This window comes from Protopterus annectens, chromosome 2.part2 (genome assembly GCF_019279795.1).
Source record: "Protopterus annectens isolate FY-2018-M chromosome 2.part2, PAN1.0, whole genome shotgun sequence".
In the NCBI taxonomy this organism is placed as follows: Eukaryota; Metazoa; Chordata; order Ceratodontiformes; family Protopteridae; genus Protopterus; species Protopterus annectens.
Genome location: NC_056730.1, coordinates 293,558,900 through 293,581,488, shown reverse-complemented (window position 1 = coordinate 293,581,488; position 22,589 = coordinate 293,558,900). Strand labels below are relative to the sequence as shown.

Genomic DNA, 22,589 nt, shown 5'->3' with positions numbered 1-22,589 from the left:
ACGGAGTACTTAGCTTTATAGAAGACTTCGGTCTGAAATTCGAATTTGAAAATCTCAGGAGTCGGCCGACTGGCACTTGCGAACTGCTTCTGCTTTGGGCACCGCACAGCAAGAAAGACTGAAGAAAATGACGTCGGTTGCAATATATATACCCCTGGCGCACTGACGTCAGGGATGAGGCGACAGCAACCGACGTCGGACCAAGACTTTGGAAATCTGTCCGACTGTGGGACCGCCTGACGACAGGATAACCCAAGTGTGATGATTGCAGCAGGGCAACACGATGAACATCAACACAACTCACTTACACAGTACACTCACAATGAAAAACTAGCTATAAAAATATCTTTTGTCAAGAAATAGACTGCTAAAGACTTATGAAAAGTTTTGAAAAAGGGTACTTAGCCACAGCCAAGCGAGACCACGTCCTAACTCTACGAGCGGCAAACGAGATCTGGGGCTATGGCGAGGTGCATCGTGGGATACCGGGTTAGCCCAGCCAATTAGAGACTTCGTGCTAGAGAAATAAGTTGGCCGAGTCGGAGCCGATTCTCAGCTCCGAACCCGTGAGTAAAGAATGTAGGCGAGATAGGACCACATTACATCATCAGAAATGTCAGAATCCTAATCAGAAGAATCAGAAGGAAAATCAGTCCTAGGTCTCTTAGAGGGAGAAGGGTGGCTTCCCCTGATTAAAGTAATAAGGTCTTCAGCCATTCTTATTTGTTTTTTAGGCATAGGGCCTGACCATGCGGTCTGGGCGTCTGTTTTCTAGGCATGGATCGAGTTTTAGGCCTTGAAGAAGAAGATGGCGTTAGATTAATATGCAAGTCAGTAGGCTTGCATACACCCTCAGAAGCCAGTGCCTGCACAGCGGCTCCGGACCCATCCAAGGTAGAGACATCTGCAGGTTCCACAGTCAAAGAAGCATCTCGTGGCATACCAGACTCCAAATGGGTCTCGGTACAGGCCTGCGAAAGCACTTCACTGAGTACCGGCGAACTAGCGACTAGCTTAGGAGAGGCGTCGTCGGCAGCTTTGGACCTATGCAGTCTGTCTCTGTCTTTATCTTTGTGTTTTTTCGGAATATCGGTAGTCGGAAGGCTTACCAAACCAATTTCTGGATAATTGAACAGAGTACCAAAATATTTAGATGCAAAAATTAAAAGACGAATAGTACGAGGTTTGAATAAGGCACAAAACCGACAGTGAGGTAACATCGTGGTCTCGGCCTAGGCAAGGAATGCAGTATGAATGAAAATCTTTATGAGGTATTTGCTTTGCACAAGGAATATAATTGTTAACTTTACTGACATCGTTTAAGAGCAAGAAAAAAGATCCCCAATGGGGTACTTAGCTTAGTTGAAGTCTTCGGATCTGAAACTCGAAAACGAAAATTTCAGGAGTCGGCTGACCGGCACTTGTGAACTGGTTCGGGCACCACACAGCAAGAAAGACTGATGTAATGGTGTCGGCTACATGCTTTATACCACTGACTACCTGATGTCATGGAAGATGAGACAGCAACCGACGCAGGACCCAAGACTTTGACAATCAGGCTGACTGAGGGCTACCTGCAAGCAGGTAACCCAAATGTGATGACTGCAACAGTGAAACATGAACAACATCCACAAGGCCTTCTGCATTTATGTAAAGAATCTCCACGGCAATACCTAGATTTGCTCTAAGCTACTGCACAATGGTACCTCCTATACCAAGCCAAAAATATTGCCAATATACTGGTCGACAGATTCAGTGCCAACTTTACCCCTCTCTACCCCCCAAAGGACCAATCACAATACCAGTAGATTACCAATAACCCAGTATTACTGCTGCACAGGTTAAAACAGCACTGTCCAAGGCCACGAATACAGCTTCTATGGGACCTGACAATATCCCCCTGGCTGTACAGAGTGAACTGGCACCACACCTGTGTGCCCTGTTCAATCACAGCCTCACCTCAGACTTTGTCCCTAACGAATGGCGCACTGCTACAGTCATTCCTCCCCACAAAAGAGGAGTGACTACAGACCCTGGGAACTATCACCCCATTAGCATGACGAGTCTGACATGCAAAGCTATGGAATGCACCATCATGGACCTAATAAACAAGGATATGGGGAATCTCCAAACTCTGGATCCCACACAGTTTGGTTTTGTGAAGGGTAGATCATGCCTGCTCAACCTGGTCAACTTCTTTGAGTCAGTCACCAGAGCTGTGGATGAGGGCAAGGTGGTTCACACAGCCTACCTTGATCTGGCCAAGGCCTTTGATATGATTCCCCACTCAGGAATCATAAAAAAAAAACTCACTAAGCTAGGCATCAATCCCTATATCACTAGGTGGGTGGCAAACTGGCTCACAGATAGAACACACAGTATGAAAGTAACTGACTCCAAGTCAGACCGCCGACCAGTCACGAGTGGAATCCCACAAGGTTCGGTCCAGGGTCTTCTCCTGTTTGGTATCTACTTCTCTGACGTCCAGACGAACACAAAGGGACTCTGGCTGACAAAGCTCGCAGATGACTGCAAGTTGGAAGCTATTATTAACCCCCCAAGTGATGCTGACATCCTGCAGAAAGTTTTCACTGAGACTGACTGGTGTCAGAACCATGGCCTTAACTCTCAAAGCCAAAAAATGTGTTGTCATCCCCTTCGGTTCCCATGGATTACCTCATCTATGGTAGTCCACTGAACACAGAAGGCGTTATAAGGGATCTGGGAACACAGGCTGATGGCAACCTCTCTTTTGACCATCACATTGCCACTGTGGTCAGAAAATCCTTCTATGTGGCAAATCTCAATACTAAGGGTTTTGCATCCAGGAAGAAAGAGGTCATGGTCTCCTCCTACTCTTCCGTCATTAGGCCAATCATGGAGTACAATGCCTCACTTGGCATGTACCTCACTAGACACCTGCAACAACTGGAGAGGCCGCAAAAGTACCTCATAAAGATGATCCTAGGCCTTAAAATGTTGTCCTATATGGACACACTCAAAAAACTCCAACTATTCTCTGTCTCATATCGCCTACTTAAAAGGCGATCTCTGCTCGACTTACAAAGCCATGTCTGACCCAGCTCTGTTAGAAATGCTACATTTAAAGAAATCCCAATCCCTCTGCACCACATGCACTACAGACCTCAACCTCATTACCACAATCAACAGAAAGTACAGTTGTGTACACTTAACATAAATGCAGATGTTCAAATGTATTCACTGTTGTAGTCATTACATTTGGGTTATCTGCTTGCAGTAGCCCTCAGTCGGCCTAATTAACAAAGTCTTGGGACCTGCGTCAGTTGCTGTCTCTTCTTCTGTGACGTCAGGTCATCTAGGGTATAAAACATGCAGCCGAGTTGCCCCAGATGTCAGATGCACCCCTAATGGGAAGCAATTAAATATATATACAAAGTTATACCCCCAACAAAAAAGCAAATACACCAAAAAGCTTTTAAGCATAGTAAAGGGGAGTAGAGGTATAGCCAAAAGAAGTCAGGGGGCTGGAGGGAGGGTAACCAGCACTGCAACAGTGAATACACTCGTACATCTACATTTATGGTAAGTGTGCACAACTGTACTATGTTCTTCGTATTTCACTGTTGCAGTCATTACATTTGGGTAGACTCCCAAAGCTAAGGTTGGGAGGAAGAATTTAAATAGCATTAGGACCAGCTATAAGGCCCTGCAAGACTACAGTGGCAAAGCCAGCTCTGGATTTAGAGAAAATTGGCAAATGATAATGCTTGGTTAAGTATGCACAGAACTCCAGGTAGCAGCTTCTAGGATGTCCCTGGTAGGGACGCCTCTGAGAAAGGCTTTAGAGGTAGATGCAGCCCTGGTTGAATGGGGTCTTGGGGTCTGATGCCCTGTGGGTCAGGATGTCCATGGTGCTTATAGCAGAAATGAATGCAATGGCCTATCCATTTAGAAATGGTTTGCTTTGAAATGGACTCCCCCCCCCCCCCTCTGCCCCTGCAGCAAAGGCAACTAGCAGCTGTTCAGTTTTTCTGAGAGGCTTAGTCCTGTCCAAATAAAATCTAAGTTGTCTGTGCACATCCAAGAAGTGCAGTATTCGTTCTTCTTTATTTTGTGGATTAGAAAAGAAGGTTGGCAAATGAATGGACTGATTAAGGGCCACACTGGATACCACCTTGGCAATAAAGGAAGGATTGGTCCTGAGGGACACCTTGTCTGCATGGAAGATGAAAAAGGGCTCCATTGCCATGAAGGCCTGTAATTCAGACACTCTTCTTGCAGAAGTGATGGCTAGAAGGAAGGCTGTTTTCCATGAAAGGAATTTCAACTCTGCAGTTGCAGCTGGCTTAAAGGGAGGTAGAGTGAGCTTTTCCAATACAAAGTTAAGATCCCAGGCTGGAGTAGGGGCTCTCCTGGGTGGTCTTAAATTTTTGGCTCCTCTGAGGAATTGCTTCAGCAGTGGGTGAGAGAAGAAGGGTGGCTCCGTATTATAATGTGCTGAAAAGGCAGAGGCATTAATTTTAATAGAAGAGAAGGAAAGGCCCCTGTGAAGCATCTCTGTTAAGTATTGAAGAATATGTAATAAACTGGGCACTGTTGTGCCCATCCCCTGAGTTTGGCTCTAGGAACAGAATCTTTTCCACTTTTTAGCATAAGATCTTTTTAGTACTAGGCCTCCTCCTTGCCTCCAGAATGACCATCCAGCACTTGCTTACTGAGGGATGGTAATGGAGAGCTCAGGTAATTAACCAGGCTGCAAGGTTCAGGATTTGAAGCTGGGGGTGCAGAATCTGGCCCTCCTGCTGGGACAGCAGGGAAGGGGTCTGAGGCAGGTGCCATGGTTCCAGTAGTAACACACTGTGCAAAGGGGGGGGGTACCAGTGTTGGCGTGGCCAGTCTGGCACAATGAGTATTGTCCTTGGTTTGTCCTGTTTGATCTTTAGTAGAATTCTGGAGAGGAGAGGCAGAAGGGGAAAGGCATAAACTGAGAGGTTTTCCCAGGTGAAGGACAGGGCATCCACTTTCCAAGCTTGTCTGTGGGAAGTCCTTGTGCAGAATTTGTCCAATTGGTAGTTCTGAGGGGATGCAAACAGGTCTATCTCTGGGCTCCCCCATTTGTTTCTCAACATGTTGAATATCTTTAGTTCCAGTTTCCACTCATGTGGGTCCATGACATTTCTGCTTAGATCGTCTGCCCGTGAGTTTAGCTTGCCTGGCAGGAATTTAGCCTATAGGTGCACTTGGAAGCTCAAGGCTGTGTTCCACAGAGCCATGGCTAGTCTGCAGAGGGGGTAAGAGTGGGTTCCCCCCTGCTGGTTTCTGTACCACATAACAGTGGTGTTTGTCTGTTTTTACCAATAACTGTCCTGGTAGGATGTGGTCCTTGAAGGCTGTCAGAGCATTCTGTACAACTAACATTTCTTTTTGATTGATATGCAGGTGCATTTGACTTGGGTTGCATTTGCCCTGAATGCACTGCCCTGCCAAGTGAGTCCCCCAAGCACAGTCTGATGAGTCTATTAGGGTTTGGGTGGCAGGGGCTAGGTTAAATGGTAGTCTCTTGTTGAGGTAACATGCCTCTGCCCACCAAAGGAATTCTGTCTTTATACAAGGGATGATAGGAATCACTAATTCCACGTCCTGAGAATGTTGACACCATAGACTTTTTAGATACCATTGTAGTTTCCTCATATGCAGTCTTGCATATGGAATTAGTAGAATGCAAGAGGTCATAATCCCCAGAGCTTGCAGTATTTTCCTTGCAGTTAACTGGGTCTTTATGGCCAGTAATTTTTAAGTAGGCTGTTAGATAAACTTTCCAAGATCTATTATAGATCTCAAATTATTTCTGAGGAAACAAAATTTGGCATTACTATATCAGGATCAGGATATAGGGATTTCAACTACACTTAAGAAAAGAAGCACGGTTAATCCCCCCTTGCACCCCCAGTTGAAAAATCTGGAGAATTTGTTGGATAGAGAAATTAGAAACATTATTTCAAAACATTTTGTATTTTCTAATTTAACACATTCCGAGAAGGAAATATTGAATGGTTTAAAACAGAATCGAAGTGTTAGAGTGATGCAACCGGATAAGGGTGGGGGGACCGTGCTTATGGACAGTATTATTTATGAATCTAAGATGAAGGATTTATTACATGATACTTTAAAATATTCAAAGGCCTCTATTAATGAAGTCAATATTGCCAAAAGTAAAATCCACTTGATACTTCAGGATCTATTATTGGAAGGTTCTATTAATCAAGAACTGTTTAACTTTTTATTCAACAAACAACCACGTGTCCCTTCTGTTTTTGGTAAACCTAAAATACATAAGAACCCGACGGATCCACCATTAAAGTTGATTGTTTCCTCAGAAGGTTCATTAACCACCCCTTTGGCTAAGTGTGTTGATGAGAAGTTAAAAATGTTGTCTTATACTGGGGATACAGTCATAAAAGATTCATGGGATTTCCTAAGACTGATTAAACCTCACCTTTTAACCTCAAATCTTATTTTTGTTACAATGGATATAATAGATTTGTTTGGCTCTATTCCTCATGAACTAGGTTTACAATGGTTAGAACAAGCTATGATAGACAGTGGTACATTTTCACAGGATGACTTTACTGTCTTCTTTTTATGGAAATCATCTTGAAAAACAATTTTATGTTTTTTCAGGGTGAATTCTTTAAGCAAACTAAAGGGGTGGCCATGGGGGCTAAATGTGCCCCCACTTATGCCAACATAATATTAACATGGTGGGAGAAATTGTATATAATCCACAGTCCTTTTTCCAACTGTTGGTCATTATACAAAATATTTTTAGATGATATAGTTATCTTTCGGACTGATACAAAAGAAAGTTTTGGAAGTTTTGGAATATGTGAAGGGAACAACTGATTTTTTGGATTTCACGTTTGAATTTAATACTGAGCAACTTACTTATTTGGACATTTCGATAAGAAAGGTTAACAATAGGTTTGTTTCGAATGTTTATCGCAAAAAAAACATTCTCCAACTCCTATCTCCAGTATAAAAGTGCCCACCCTTTTTTTCAAAAGAAAAACTTAGTGAAGGGGCAATTAGTAAGAGTAGGCAGAATGACCTCAGATGATCAAGAATTTATATTAGAAAGTGACAAGGTGGTCAACATGTTTAGTGAGAAAGGTTATCCAAGGCAGTTATTAGATGAAATTTTGGAACAGGTGGTTTTAGGGAGAAAGGATAGATTTGCCCCTATTTTAGGAAAAAATTTCACATCTTTTAATATAGGAGGGAAGAATAATGCTTTTACAAGTGGTGATAAAGCATATATTTTGGATTACACTGGTGACTCAGGCCTTGTTAAAGAATTAATTTCAAGAGAATGGGAAAGGTTTGTACAGATTACTGATTTACCATTGAAAAATAAAATTCCTTTAAAATTTGTTTATCGTAGGGATTTGAACTTTAAACAAATGTTTGAATTTGGTTCATCCCTACCGAAGTGTACATCTTCCCGTGGATTAGGGACATACAAATGTGGTTTTTGTTCTCAATGTCCCCATATTATTAATAAGAATTCAGTACATTTAGTGGCCAGGGATAGAATTTTAACTAGCAGGGGCGTATTCAGCTGCAATAGTAGTGGGTTAATTTACCTTGCCACATGTAGTCAATGCACCTCCTTCTACACCGGGAAGACAAAAAGAAAACTTAAGTGCAGAATTTATGAACATTTATATGAAATAAGAAAACAGAATAGTAAATAATGAACTATTTAGACACCAAAAAATCTGTTCTAAGGCAGTATTCTCTTTCTTTGTATTGGAATCAGTCCCTATGGATTTAAGGGGTGGCATGTGGGAGGACAGGCTGGAATACAAAGAGTTATATTGGCAGCTAATTTTTGATGCGAATAAGCCCCCAGGCTTGAATGATTTTTTATCTATTAAACCAGTTCTTAAGTTGAGGTCTGCTAAACTGTGAACTGAAAATTTGTATGTAATTTTTAAGAGTGTCACTAGATGGCAGTAAGTGAATTGGATGTGAATGGGATGTGTATTCACGTTCACTTTTTTTTAGTTAATGTACTACTATTTTATAGTTTTTTATAAGCATTAATATATTTATCATGAATTTTAAAATTTCTATTAAATATGAATTATACTGAGAAGGTTTTAGTATAAAGTTGATGAGTTTCACTACGTGAATGTTGTTATAGTTCGGTGAATTTATGTGCATTAATCATGTAATTAAGTGGTTTCATTTTATTGGTTGGACAATTATTCTTCTAATCAAGTATGTTATGTAACTGATTGCTTTTACTGTTGACTTATTACTCTGATGAAGAAGTTGGTCGAAAACGTATTGATTTGTTTGCGTTATTAAATAAATAGTTCCTCTTGGACCTGGGTGTTCTCATTTGTGTATTTTCGAGCACTGCTGGCCCTTTATTGGAGTTTCTAAGCTAATTTTTTTGGGTTGTTAGATAAACTTGTTTCTCTGGTGTGAGGTAGGCCATCTGGGAAGTTGTGTTCAAGCTTGCTCCCGGGAATACAATTTGATGGCAGGGTACTAGATGAGATTTCTTTTCATTTATGGTGTACCGCAGTGAGGTTAGAAGTTTCTTTACAAATGCCCTGGCTTTCTGCCTGAATTAGACAATCATCCGGGTATGGGTATATTTGAATATTCCTTTGCCTGCAAAATGCAATGACTGGAGCTAGGCATTTTGCGAATACCCTGGGCACAGTAGATAAGCCAAAGGGCAGTTCAGAGAACTGATCGTGCATATAGCTTGCTCTGAAGCCTAGGTATCTTCTGCAAGAATCCCTTATTAGGATGTGCAGGTAAGCTTCCTTTAAATCCACTGCTGCCAACCAGGCATTTTTGCCTAGCATGGGAAGCAGCTGATGAAGAGTTAGCATTTTGAATTTTGGAATTACCAAAAAGGTGTTTAGGATAGGACAGGTCCAAGATGGGACGCCTGGAGTTGTCTTTTCTGGGTACCAGGAAAAGTCTGGAGTAAAAACCTTGTCCCCATTCTGCTGGGACAGGTTGAATAGCCCTGATACTTAGAAGAGACCTGCTGTATTTAAAATCCATTTGTCTTGGGTAATGAGTTCCCAGTTTTTTGCATGCAAGGCGATCTTTTCCCCCTAAAGGTGTGGTCAGTTGAGCAGGGCTTGGAAGGTTTACGGTTAAGTCATTGTGACGGTTTAACATAGGGGGTGTCTTACTACTTCCAGCTTTGGAATTGGGAGCCCCCCTCCCACTGCTTAGGCCTGTGAGTACCTTGAGACTGTGGCCTAGGTGGTCTGCTGTTATTGGATTTGGACTGACACAGGAAAGCACCAATTCTTAGAAGGCCAATGCCTACTAAATCTGGGAGGCTGTACTTGCAGGAAATCTTTAAAAGTTTGCATATATTTAGCTTTTTCATCCATCTTTTTAAGACCTTCTTCTGCTTTGTTGCCAAACAGGCAGTCTTGGTTTAAGGGAGCATCCAGTAATTTGGCTTTAACATGATCTGGCAGAGTTTGCTCCTTAAGCAAAGCATGCCTTCTAACAACAGACCCAGTAACAGCAGCCCTACAAGATGCCTCTAAGGAGTCAAAACCACATTGCAAAGTATGTTTACCAACTTGTTCAGCAGAATGCATTAAATCCTGTAATATTTTCAGCACAGTCAGAAATCAACATCAATTTCTGTTTAAGTAATCCAAAATATGCTGCTGGTACTTTAACATATGAAACTGGCAGTTTAAGGCCTTAATAGCCAAAGTAGCAGAAGTGTATACCTTCTTACCTCATCTGTCCAGGGCCCTGTAATCTCTATCAGAGGGGGTAGGATTTTTGGCAGTAGTAGCCTTGATGCCTTTGGGTCCCTGTGAAATGGTATCTGGGTCCGCAGTAGGATTCTTAAAGAGGAACTTGTGAGAATCAGGTACTCTGTAATACCTGTCAGGTTTCCTAGGAGCAGGAAGTAAGGTGTCTGGGGCCAGGCTAGATTCCAAGAAGGCATCTGCAATGTCCAGCACAGGGGGGATAGCTACAGGCCTGTGCTGAGGCAGGAGTAAGAATTCCCTACGTCTATTTTTGGAGTCAGAGTAATCCTGGCTTTCCCAGTGGAAATGCTCCCCAAGAGTGTGCAAAGTTTTACCAAAAGAGAAATCTTCTGGAGGGGAAGCAGAGGGAATGGAGTCCTCTGCATAAGAATCCTCATAGGTAGACAAGGGCAAATCCTGGTCATCAGAAGAAACAGAAATTTCAGAATCCTGATCAGAAGAATCAGAAGGAAAATCAGTTCTAGGTCTCTTAGAGGGAGAAGGGTGACTTCCCCTAATTAGAGTAATAAGGTCTTCAGCCATTCTTTATCATTTGTTTTTTAGGCATATGGGCCTGACCATGCTGTTAGGACATCGATTTTCTAGGCGTGGATAGAATCTTAGGCCTTGAAGAAGATGGTGTCAGTTTGATATGCAAGTTAGTAGGCCTGAATACACCCTCAGAAGCCAGTGCCTGCATAGCGGCTCTAGACCCATTCAAGGTAGAGACATTCGCAGGTTCCATAATCGAAGAAGCATCTTGTGGCATAGCGGGCTGCGAATGGGTCTCAGTAGAGGCCTGCAAATCTGAAGTAGCAGGTATCAGGGGCTGTGAAAGCGCTGCACTGAGTACCGGCGAACTGGTGACTAGCTTAACAAAAGCGTCGTCGGCAGTTTTGGACCTATGCGGTCTGTCTATTTTTACGTTTTTTCGGAATGTCGGTAGTCAGATGGCTTACCGAAGCCATTTCTGGATAATTGAACAGAGTACAGAAATCGTTAGATGCGAAAATGAACAGACGAATAGTACAACGATTGAATAAGGCACAAAACCGACAGCGAGGGATGTCGTGGTCTGGGCCTAAGCAAGGAATGCAGTACGAATGAAAATCTTTATGAGGTATTTGCTTTACACAAGAAATACATTTGTTAACTTTTACTGACATTGGTTTAGAGCAAGAAAAAGGATCCCCTACGGGGTACTTACCTTTTTTGAAAACTTTGGTTCTGAAACTCGAAAACGAAAATTTCAGGAGTCAGCCGACCAGCACTTGCGAACTGCATCTGCTTCGGGCACCGCACAGCAAGAAAGACTGATGTAAGGGTATCGGCTGCATGCTTTATACCCCTGACTACCTGACGTCATGGAAGAAGACAAACAACGCGTTGGATTTGAATGATTTTATGCTGTACATCAATTCAATTCATCGTCATGGAAGAAGAGACAGCAACCGACGCATGACCCAAGACTTTGCTAATCAGGCCGGCTGAGGGTTACCTGCAAGCAGGTAACCCAAATATAATGACTGCAACAGTGAAACACGAAGAACATCTGATCAAACCCATCACCTGAAATCTCTCTTGCATGTCTGAATGATTCGTATTTGATAAGACATGGGTTGGTAAAGTATTGACCATTGTGTGACTAGTATCCACTGAAGAATTATCATGTAAAATCTGGTTAAAGGTACTGTTACTGCTGCTGCCAATGAACCCAGAGCCTGAAGGACCAGGTGAGATGTTATCTTGGTACTGCAGCTTATCCTTCTGACCTGTACTCTTATGGTCTGAATGTTTGAGGGTGGTAGTGAAACTATTGATGACTTCGTGTTGAGTATCGCTCCTAAGAATTCTAGACTCAGAGTTACTTTTAGTTGAGACTTTTTGTAGTTTATGGTTATCCTCAAAAGAGAGCAAGTCTGGAGAACCTGATCTCTTGCCCTTATCAACTGATACATGGTCGGAGCAGAAATGAACCAGTCGTCTAGAAATGACAACACCCAGAATCCTTGCAGTCGCAAGGGAGCTGCTACTACTGCCATGCACTTGGTAAACAGCCTGGGGGCGACGGTGAAACCAAAGGGCAGAACTCTGAATTGATAGCGACTGGCACCCAGTCGGAACAGTAAATACCTTCTGGATCGTCTGTTCATCTTTATATGACAGTACGCATCCTGAAGGTCTATTGAGCACATCCAACAGTCTTTGCCCAGAAATGGGAGAATGGACTGAACTGTAATCATCCAAAACTTGTTTCATCGAACTGACTTGTTTAAGATGCTGAGATCCAAAATTGGTCTCCAGTCCCCTGGCTTCTTTGGCACTAAAAAGAAAGTACAGTTGTGTACACTTACCATAAATGTAGATGTTAGACTGTATTCACTGTTGCAGTCCTAACCAATGGGTTATCCGGCTCTCGGTAGCCCTCGATCGGCTAGAATACTAAAAGTAAGTAAATGTAACATCGGCTGTCATCGGTTGTAAAGGACGTCAGAACGTCCGATACAAAAGGAGGCAGCCGACGTCAATTCCCAGTCTTTCTTGCCATAACAGTCAGGAGCCCCAAGAAAACAAGGCTTAAACCAAAAATAAAGTAACTTTGGTAACGTAAACCAGACTCAGCCTGCACCTTAGGAAAGGAGAGCAGGAGAGGACCAAAAAAGGGAGGAGGAGGGAAGGAAACCAGGACTGCAACAGTGAATATACTCGAACATCTACATTTATGGTAAGTGTACACAACTGTACTATGTTCGTGTTTCACTGTTGCAGTCCTAACAAATAGATTGATTACCAAAGCCCAAAGAAAAGGGAGGAGGTAATAACAGAATCAAGGATTGGAGAGAATGCCCTGCAGAACAGCAGTGGCAAACCCTGCCCTGGCTCTAGAAGACAAAGGCAAATTATAATGCTTTGTGAAAGTGTGAACAGAAGACCATGTGGCAGCCTCTAAAATGTCTTTAGTAGGGACATCCCTTAAAAAGGCTGCAGAAGTGGAAGCTGCTCTTGTGGAATGGGTCCTAACCCCTTGAGGAGGAACCTTGCCATGAAAGGAATAACAGAAAGTAATACAATGTGCAATCCATTTAGAAATGGTTTGCTTAGAGATAGCTTTGCCCTGAGCTCCAGGGGTAAAACTGACCAACAGCTGTGCTGATTTCCAAAGGCCTTTAGTTCTGTCCAGGTAAAACCTGAGCTGTCTGTGCACATGAAGAGAATGCAGGATCCTTTCACCTTTATTTTGACGATAAGGGAAGAAAGTAGGAAGGTGTATGGACTGATTAAGAGTCAAGCTAGAAACCACCTTAGGCATAAAAGAGGGATTGGTTCTCAGAGAGAGACTATCTGCATGGAAGATAGGAAAAGGCTCCCCAGCCATCAAAGCTTGCAGCTCCAAAACTCTAATTGCTGAAGTTATAGCCAAGAGGAAGGCAGTTTTCCGAGAGAGAAACTTTAAATCTGCAGTGGCAGCGGGCTCAAAAGGAGGAAGAGTGAGTTTCTCTAAAACAAAATTAAGATCCCAGGCCGGAGTAGGTGCCCTCTGGGAGGTTTTAAGTTGCAAGCACCTCTGAGAAATATCTTCATCAGGGGATGAGAGAAAATGGGTTGCTCAAAAGAACAATGAGCCGAAATGGCTGAAGCATGGATCCTGATAGAGGAAAAAGAAAGACCACCTTGATGCAAATCAGCCAAGTACTCCAGGATCAGAGGAAGAGTAGGCTGAGAAGAAGATTCCCCTCTAGCCTGCATCCAATGAGAGAATCTTTCCCAGTTGCCAGCATAGGACTTCCTAGTGCTAGGCTTCCTGGCCTCCCGAAGTACGTTAACCACCTGCTGGGAAAGGGAAGAAGAAATGGAATGATTCATACAATGAGCCATGCTGCCAAATGGAGAGACTGAAAATGAGGATGTAGAATGTTTCCCCCTTCCTGAACCAAAAGATCTGGTTTCAGAGGAACACGCAAAGGAGGAAATTGAGAGACTGCAAAGCAGTGGATACAAATGCTGTCTGGGCCAGTCTGGAGCTATGAGAATGGTCCTTGGTCTTTTGCCCCTGATCTTCAATAATACTCTGAGAAGAAGAGGAAGAGGAGGGAAGGCATAAACTGGCAGTAGCGTCCAAGGGAAGGACAGAGCATCCACTCTCCAGGCTTTGCTGTGATGCTGTCTGGTGCAAAAAAAAGTGGTAGAAGGTGGTTTTCTGGGAGGAGAAAAAATCCACCTGAGGCGTGCCCAACGTTGAATGATGCTGTAAAAGACTGCTCTGTTCAGGTGCCACTCGTGAGGATCCAGGGTCTGTCTGCTCAACTGGTCTGCCAAAACATTGAGTCTCCCTGGAAGAAAATGAGCTAGGAGATTCAGGCCCAAGGATGCTGCTGTGGACCAGAGAATCATGCTCTGCCTGCACAGGGGGTAAGAATGAGTCACTCCCTGTTTGTTGATGTACCACATGACTGTGGTGTTGTTTGTTCTGACAAGCAGAGTTCCTGGAGAAAGAAGATGCCTGAAAGCCAGTAAGGCCTGCTGAACTGCTATCAACTCCTTCAGGTTTATGTGCAAGTGCATCTGCTGGGCGTTCCAATGCCCTTGTATGCATCTGCCTTCCAGGTGAGCTCCCCAGGCGTAGTCCGATGCGCCCGTGGTAAGAACTTAAATGGCAGGAGGTGGGTGAAAAGGCATGCCTCTGTTTTGTAAACAGGCTGTAGCTCACCATAGAAACTCTGTCTGCAGACATGGAAGCAGAGGAATTATCATATCCAGGTCCTTTATGTGTTGACAGCAAAGGTTCTTGAGGTACCACTGCAATTTCCTCATATGCAGTCTTGCATATGGAATCATGAGAATGCAAGAGGCCATGTATCCCAGAGCTTACAGGTATTTCCTTGCAGAGAGCTGGGACAGGCTTGCCAAATCCTTGAAGTAAACAGAAAGAGTTGCCTGTTTCTCCTGGTTGAGATATCATCTGGACGGCTGTGTTCAGACTCGCTCCCAGGAATGTTATCTCCTTGGTTGGAACCATTTTTGATTTTTCCTTGTTGAGAGTGTAAACCCAGGGAAGACAGAAGAGTCTTTACAAATTCCACATACTTTAACAGCTGTTCCTGTGAATTTGCTTGAATTAGACAGTCATCCAAGTATGGGTAAATCTGAATTTTCTTCTGCCTGCAAAAAACAATGACTGGAGCCAGGCATTTTGTGAAAACTCTGGGAGCAGTAGATAAGCCAAAAGGCAGCACAGAGAATTGGTAATGTTGCTTGCCCACTCTGAAACGAAGGTATTGCCTGCAACTTTCCCTGTTAGGGATGTGCAGATAAGCTTCTCTGAGATCCAAAGTTACCAGCCAGGAGTCCTTGTCTAACATTGGTAGCAACTGATGCAGAGTGAGCATTTTGAACTTTGGAACTGCCAAGAAAGACTTCAGAATGGATAGATCTAGGATAAGACGCCAGATGCCTTCTTTTTTTGGAACTAAGAAAAGTTTGGAATAGAAGCCCTGGCCTACTTGCTGAGCAGGAATTGATTCGATTGCCCCCATATGTAACAGACAAAATTTGCTTTTCTACTTCTGCCCTTTGGTTTGGAGGCGTGTCCGGGAATCCTTTGGGCACCGGAAAGGTGTGGAAAGAAAATCTGTGCCCTAGGGATACAGTTCTGAGAACCCATTTGTCATCCGTGATGGTGGCTCAGACAACTGCAAAAATGGCCAATCTTCCCCATAAAGGAAACTCCGGGCGAGCAGGAACAGGCAGAAGTTGGACAGAATCATTGAGAATGCTTGGATTGAGATGTAGGCTTAGAAGTGGAAGCATGCCATCGCTTAGACCTTACAGGGGTAGCCACCTGCCCCCTAGAAGATTTGTAACCGCTAGTCCTAGAACGGTTCTGTCTGCTATCAGGAAAAAAAAAGTTATGTACTTAGCATAACATTCCATCTGAGTAGTTATACTTCATTTTTCTGCAACCTGTGGGTATTCGGATCCATATCGGATCCGAGCCATCAACTTTTTTTGTAGCATCTGCTACAAGCTCCTCCCCCTACCCATAATGCACTACCATCTCCTACCTTCCCTCAGATCGAGTTTGCTACAACTAAATACATAAGCAACTCAGCCCAATAAACAAAACCTGTACACAGACAGGACAAGGTCCGGGGGACGAAGTGAGGAAAGGTTGCAGAAAAATGAAGTATAACTACTCAGATGGAACGTTATGGTGACTACTTAACTTCTTTAACTGAAGTTAACTTCATTTTATCTGCAACCTGTGGGACAGAGTCCCCAGCTACTCCAATCCTGGGAGGATATTCCTGAGCACCGCAGAACCAAAGGATGGTCTACCCCTAGAAATCAGGTCTAATTTGTATTGGGAAATGAAGGTATGCGAATTGGCCCAAGTTGCTGCTGCACAAATGTTGTCCAAAGGAACCCTAGACCAAAAAGCAGCAGAAGTCGCCATGGACCTGGTAGAGTGAGCTTTAACAATACCAAGAGGAGATAAACCTTTTGCTTTGTAGACATGCAAAATGCAAAGCGTGATCCATCTGGCCAAAAAAAAAAAAAAAAAAAACCTTAGAAATAGCTTTTCCCAAAAAGGATTTGGAAAAGGAAACGAACAACTGGTCAGACTTGCGGAATGATTTTGTTCCATGAGGACAGAAGCAAAGTTGTCTATGAACATCTAACAAATGAAGTTGGTATTCACTCTTGTTTTGAAAATTAGGAAAGAAAACAGGCAGACTAATGGACTGGTTTATGTTTGCTTCAGATGCCACTTCAGGTAAGAAGGAAGGATTAGTACGGAGAGAGACTCTATCCTTATGGAAAACCAAATAAGGAGGCACAGCAGACTGAGCTTGAAGCTCAGAAACCCTCCTAGCAGATGTAATGGCGACTAGGAAAGCTGTCTTCAAGAATAAAAATGTTAAATCCACCGATGCTGCATAGAGGAGCCAAAAAAGCTTGTAGGACAAAAGTAAGGTCCCAATGGGGCACTGAATCCTTGACAGGTGGGCGCAACAAAAAATTGCCTTTAAGAAAAGCTTTACACAGCCTAGAAGAGGCTAAGGCGATGTTGTCTTCACCAACATGAAAATTAGAAATGGCTGCCAATTGTACTTTCACTGTGGAGGAACTAGCTCCTTGCTGAAAAATGCCAGACAAGAAATCCAACACCTACGGAACAGGTGCTGTAAAGGGATCTAAGTTTCTCTGTGAGGCAGATAACTGGGACTTTGTTCCCAACAGGTTGAAATAGGTAGTCAGTTGTCTTTGTCTGGCGTGAGATAAGCCATCTGGGCAGTTGTATTTAAGCTTGCACCCAGGAAAATTATCTCTTGAGAGGGTACTAGTTTTGATTTCTTTTCGTTGACTGTGTACTCTAGGCCTGTTAAAAATCTCTTTACAAACGCCAGATGCTGTAGTAGAATGTCCTTGTTCTCTGCTTGAATGAGGCAGTCGTCCAAGTAAGGATGTATTTGTATTCCTCTTTGTCTGCAGAATGCAATTACTGGTGCCAGGCACTTTGTGAAGACCCTGGGCGCAGTAGATAAGCCAAAGGGCAGTGCAGAGAATTGGTAGTGCATTGAGCCAGCTTTGAATCTGAGGTATCTTCTGCATGTTGGTCTGATTGGGACATGCAGGTATGCCTCTTTTAGGTCTAAAGTCACAAACCAAGCCTTCTTGCCCAGCATGGGCAGAAGTTGCTGTAGAGTCAACATTTTGAATTTTGGTATATCCAGAAATGTGTTTAGAATAGATAGGTCAAGTATTGGTCTCCAGGTCTTGTCCTTTCTTGGGACCAAGAAAAGTCTTGAATAAAATCCTTGTCCCTGCTCTTGCTCTGGTACGTCTTGAATGGCCCTCATGTCCATGAGGGATGAGACTTGCTTTTGTGCCTCTGCCCATTGATGTTTTGGCAGGTCTGGCCAACCATTTGTCCTTGGCAGGGTATGGAAGTGAAACTTGAAGCCTTGTGATACTATGTCTAGAACCCATTTGTCCTGGGTTATGTGTCAGTTTTGTGAAAAAAGTGCTAGTTTTCCCCCTAAAGGTGCTGCCAGAAGATAAGTGCTTGGTGCAGGCAGGGGGAAGTCATTGGGACTGTTTCCTGTATGGCTGTGATTTGTCTTCTCCACTTTTGGAGGTAGAAGCACCCCATTGTTTAGACCTGTATGAACCATGGGGCTGGGGATCTGCCTCTTGGGCGTCTGTATCTGCCCTTTTGTGGTCTGTCTGACACTGGAAAGGACCAATTCTTTGTAGGCCAGTGTCTGCTAAATCTAGGTGGCTGTACCTGTAAGAAATCCTTAACTGTTTGCATAGATTTAGCTTTGTGCTCCATTTTCTTTAACACCTCTTCTGCTTTAACACCAAACAAGGTATCATGCTGTAATGGAGCATCTAATAATTTTGCTTTGACATGATCAGGCAGATTTTGTTCATTTAACCAAGCATGCCTCCTGATGACCGAACCCGTAACAGCGGCCCTGCAGGAGGCCTCCAAAGAATCAAAATCACATTGCAAAGTATGTTTTCCAACTTGTTCAGCTGCATGCAATAAATCCTGCATTTCTTTTTCTGCACATTTAGAATTTATCAACATTTTCTGTTTAAGCAGTGGCATAATATATTGCTGATATTTGAGCATATGAAACTGACAATTTAAAGCTCTTATAGCCAAGGTAGCAGAAGTGTAAATCTTTTTTCCCCATCTGTACAATGCCCTAGAATCCCTGTCTGAGGGGGTAGTTTTTTTGCAGTGAAAGCCTTGACCCCTTTGGGACCCTGAGAGATTGTTTCTGGGTCAGCAGCAGGGTTTTTGAAAAGGAATTTATGAGAGTCAGGAACCCTGTAGTACCTGTCCGGCTTAACAGGAGCTGGAGGTAAGGAGTCAGGGGTCAGACTTGACTCTGAAAATACATCATCTACAATGTCTAACACAGGTGGAAAAGCTAGGGGCCTGTGTTGAGGTAGTAAAAGGAAGTCTCTGAGCCTTTTCTTAGATTCTGAAAAATCTTGGCTCTCCCAGTGAAAATGCTCCCTCATGGTATGCAAGGTTTCCCCAAAGGAATAATCCTCAGGAGGGGATGCTGAAGGTATAGATTCTTCAGCAACAGAATCCTCATAGGGGGGTAAAGAATATCCCTGATCAGAAGAAGAATCAGAAGAAATAGAAACCTGATCTGAAGATTCATAGTCAATGTCTTGCCTAGGCCTCTTATCAGGAGGGGGATGGGAACCCCTGATCAAGGTAATCAGGTCTTCGGCCATCTTGATCATCTGTTTTTTGGGCATAGAGGCCTGTACACGTGGCTCATGAGTTTGTTTCTTTGCTTTAGAAGCTGCTTTAGTCTTTATCTTTGAAGCTGAAGTCATTTTAATGTAAAGATGTTGTGGTCTGAATACACCCTCAGAAGCCGGTACCTGTTCAGCGGCTCTGGACCCATCTGAGGGATTAGCGTCCGAGGCGCCAATACTTTGAGTATCCAGCAACATGGCCGACTCCACATGGGAGTCGGTAGCGGCCTGCAACTCTGAAGTAGCGGGTGTCAGGGGCTGCGAAAGCCCTTCACTGAGAACCGGCGAACGGCTTAGGAGAAGCTTCGTCAGTCTTGGGCCTTGGTTGTTTTTCTCTATCCTTTTCTTTGAGTTTTTTTGTAAACTCTGGTAGTCAGATGGCTATCCCACATTTTAGGATAATTAAACCGGACACCAAAATACTTTAAAGCAAAATTATACCGACGCTTAATAGTGCGTTGGTTAAATCTAGCACAAAACCGACAACCAGAAATGTTGTGATTAGGGCCTAGGCAAGGAATACAGTAAGAATGAAAATCCTTATGAGGTATTTGCTTTCCACATGTAATACAATTATTAACTTTTTCTGACATCGGTCTGGAGCAAGAAAAAAGTTTCCCCAATGGAGTACTTAGCTTTATTGAAGACTTCGGTTCTGAAACTCAAACACAAAAATTTCAGGAGCTGGCCGACCGGCACTTGCGAACTGCTTCTGCTTCGGGCACTGCGCTGCAAGAAAGACTGAAGAAAATGGCGTCTGCTACTTCTTTTATACCCCTGATGACCTGACGTCAGGGAAGGTGCGACAGCAGCCGACGCAGGACCCAAGACTTTGGAATTCAGGCCGGCTGAGGGCAACCTGCCAGCAGGATTACCCAAATGTAATGACTGCAACAGTGAAACAGGAAGAACATCCACAAATGAGATTGAATAGCCTCTGGAAATTATCTGAAGCACCCAACGGTCTGATGACAAGGACTCCCATGACGTCAGGTGCAATGACAGGCAACCCACAACTGCCTCCAGAGTCGGGCAACTTCCACAGAGTTGCTGCGCGGGCCTGTCCAACAACGGTTCTCGAGACCAAACAATCCTCGGACCTCCTCTGCCTCTGGGCTGGCGTCTGTCCTGTCCCCCTCTGCCTCTAGGGGAAGACAGGCCCTCAGTGTCCTGAGAATAATGAGACTTCTGGAACCACATCTTCTTTTGCCCTCGCTGATTCCGTGAAAAGGAACTTTCCGACGGCAGACGGTGTCTTCCTGTCTTTCTCACTCGGGAACAAGGTGTCACGGACGGTCTTACCAAAGAGGGAAGAACCATCATAAGGGGCATTTGCAAAAGATGACTTGAAGGGTTCCGTGAACTGACACAACCCGAGTCAGGTGTGATGCCTCACGGAAACGCTGGACCCAGCTGCCCTAGCCGCTCATTCGGTCACATGTGAGAGGAGTCGGATGGACGTATTAGAAACCGCTGTCAGGGTAGTCATCCTAGCGGAGAACGTACACCTGTCCTCTTGCGACATGGACTTTGAGGGCGACTCAGCCAGTTCCTTAACCAGGTCACACTGTAGTCGAGTAACATGGGCCAGATAGTTCAGTGCCCTAATAGAAAAGGTTGCTGATGCATAAACCCGCTTCCCTAGACTATCCATCGTCCTAGACTCATGGCCAGGAGGGTGGACCAAGGAACTCTCCTGGGCTAGTTCCCTCTTGGTGGCGGCTGTTACTACCATAGCATCTAACAGGGACCCTTTATTCTAAACAGGTCTGTCCGCAGGGGGGCTAAAGATTCTATCCAGGTGCTTTGGGATTGGTTCCACGGTGCCCGGTTCCTTCCAAGCCTGCGAGATGACCAAGTCCACTAATGGATCCGTGGGGGGGGACACGCAAGAAGTAGACGGGCCCATGGCGAAAGCCTCCAGGAACACTGATTCATCCAAGGAAGTTTTTGGGGGTGGACCAACCTCCCGCTGGTGCAAAACTTCCATGATGTCTCAGACATCCTCAAGAGGTAATCTTGGGGAACCTTCCCCATCATCCAAATCAGTGTCCTCAGTGAGGGATTCCAGAGAGGAGTCCAAGTGCCTCCTCTTGCACGTATGCTTGCAAGGAACCTCTCTGGTGGGGCTCTCTAGAAGGGGCTCGCAAACCACCTGTTGTTCCTCAAGGGAAACCACCTGGGGCTCCTCAAGCATGGGCTGTCCCCTGTAGTAAAAGGACAGGATTCACACCAAAAACAGAGGCAGTCAGGGTGGAGTCCAAAGATATAGTCAGGGGCCTTGACCCAATGGAGAAGACCCTTTCCACAACATCGAATGCCGAAGGACAGCGAGTTTCCTGGGACACTAGTAAGAAAGCCACTCTCCCCAGATCCGATGTGGGGATCGGAATCAGGACTGAAGTGGACGGAGTGCCGAGGAGGTGCCCGTGAACTGACAAGGTCGGCGCAGATGGAAAAAAAACTCCACCCCCCTGGATTCATCACCCAGGCTACAGCTCTGGGAGCTACTTGAATCCAAGCTAGTCGGATCCGACACAGTCCAGGCAGCTGCCGGCATTGAGGAAATAGTTACTGTCGGCACCAACCTCGACTAGGGAACCTCTAGGATACATGCACTCCGAAACCGGGGGTCAGATCGGAGAAGGAGATATAGGTGTAAAGGGATGCAAGCTCCCCCTTCAGAGGGAGAGGGGGACGGCAAGACTCCTATCTGAATTTGTGTGCGAATAAATCTCTGCATCATTTTATCCATGTCAGCTTCTGAGACACTGCGGGTAGACCAAGATGAAGCTACGGACTTCAACCTGACGGGTCAGAGAACTGAAGCCCTAGAAGATGGCCTGGGCTCCTCCAGCTCCGGAGAAAACCTAGGAAATCGGAGCAGAGGGGAGTCAGGTCGGTGCCTACTCTGAAGTTTTGGGGGAGGTCTGGTCGGAGCCGAAAGGGGACCGGGGACCTCTTCCTCATCACTCTTGTGCTCTCTCTCCTCTGCCCTTTCTATGCTCTCCTTCCACAGGCCTAGAGGCAGGAGGATGAGTCCCAACCTGGGAAGGAGGAGAAGCAAGGGTGAGAGGCGGTCACAGACATGACGGAAGCAGAATTGGAGGCAGCTGCCTCAGCCCAAGGGAGAAGGCACTTCATCATAAGTTTAGCCCTATGGTCTTTAAGGGCTCGCGGGTTAAAACACCTGCAAATACTGCAGTCACATGACAGATGGACAGCACCCAAACAATGAACACACAGAGTGTGGCCATTGGCAGGCGACAGTTTGTGGCCACACTCTTTTAAACACTTGTTTTGCTTGATCAGCCATAACCAGTCCAAGAAGTTACCAAAGACGCACTCCACCCGCCACAAACACAAGCACACAGAAAGATGGGGGGGGGGGTCTAACAACTACCTAAAACTATAGAAAAAAAGAAGTTATGTACTCACCATAATGTTCCATTTGACTAGTTGCACTTAATTTGTCTTCAACCTGTGGGAATACGGATCCGT

The 22,589-nt window shown here is 44.5% G+C and overlaps 1 protein-coding gene across 1 annotated transcript in view; it reads right to left on the bottom strand.

The window, feature by feature from the left end:
- Window positions 1-22,589, bottom strand: part of CHD1 (chromodomain helicase DNA binding protein 1) — a gene marked incomplete in the record, with an annotated part of 4,694,407 nt that overhangs the window by 3,293,736 nt on the left and 1,378,082 nt on the right.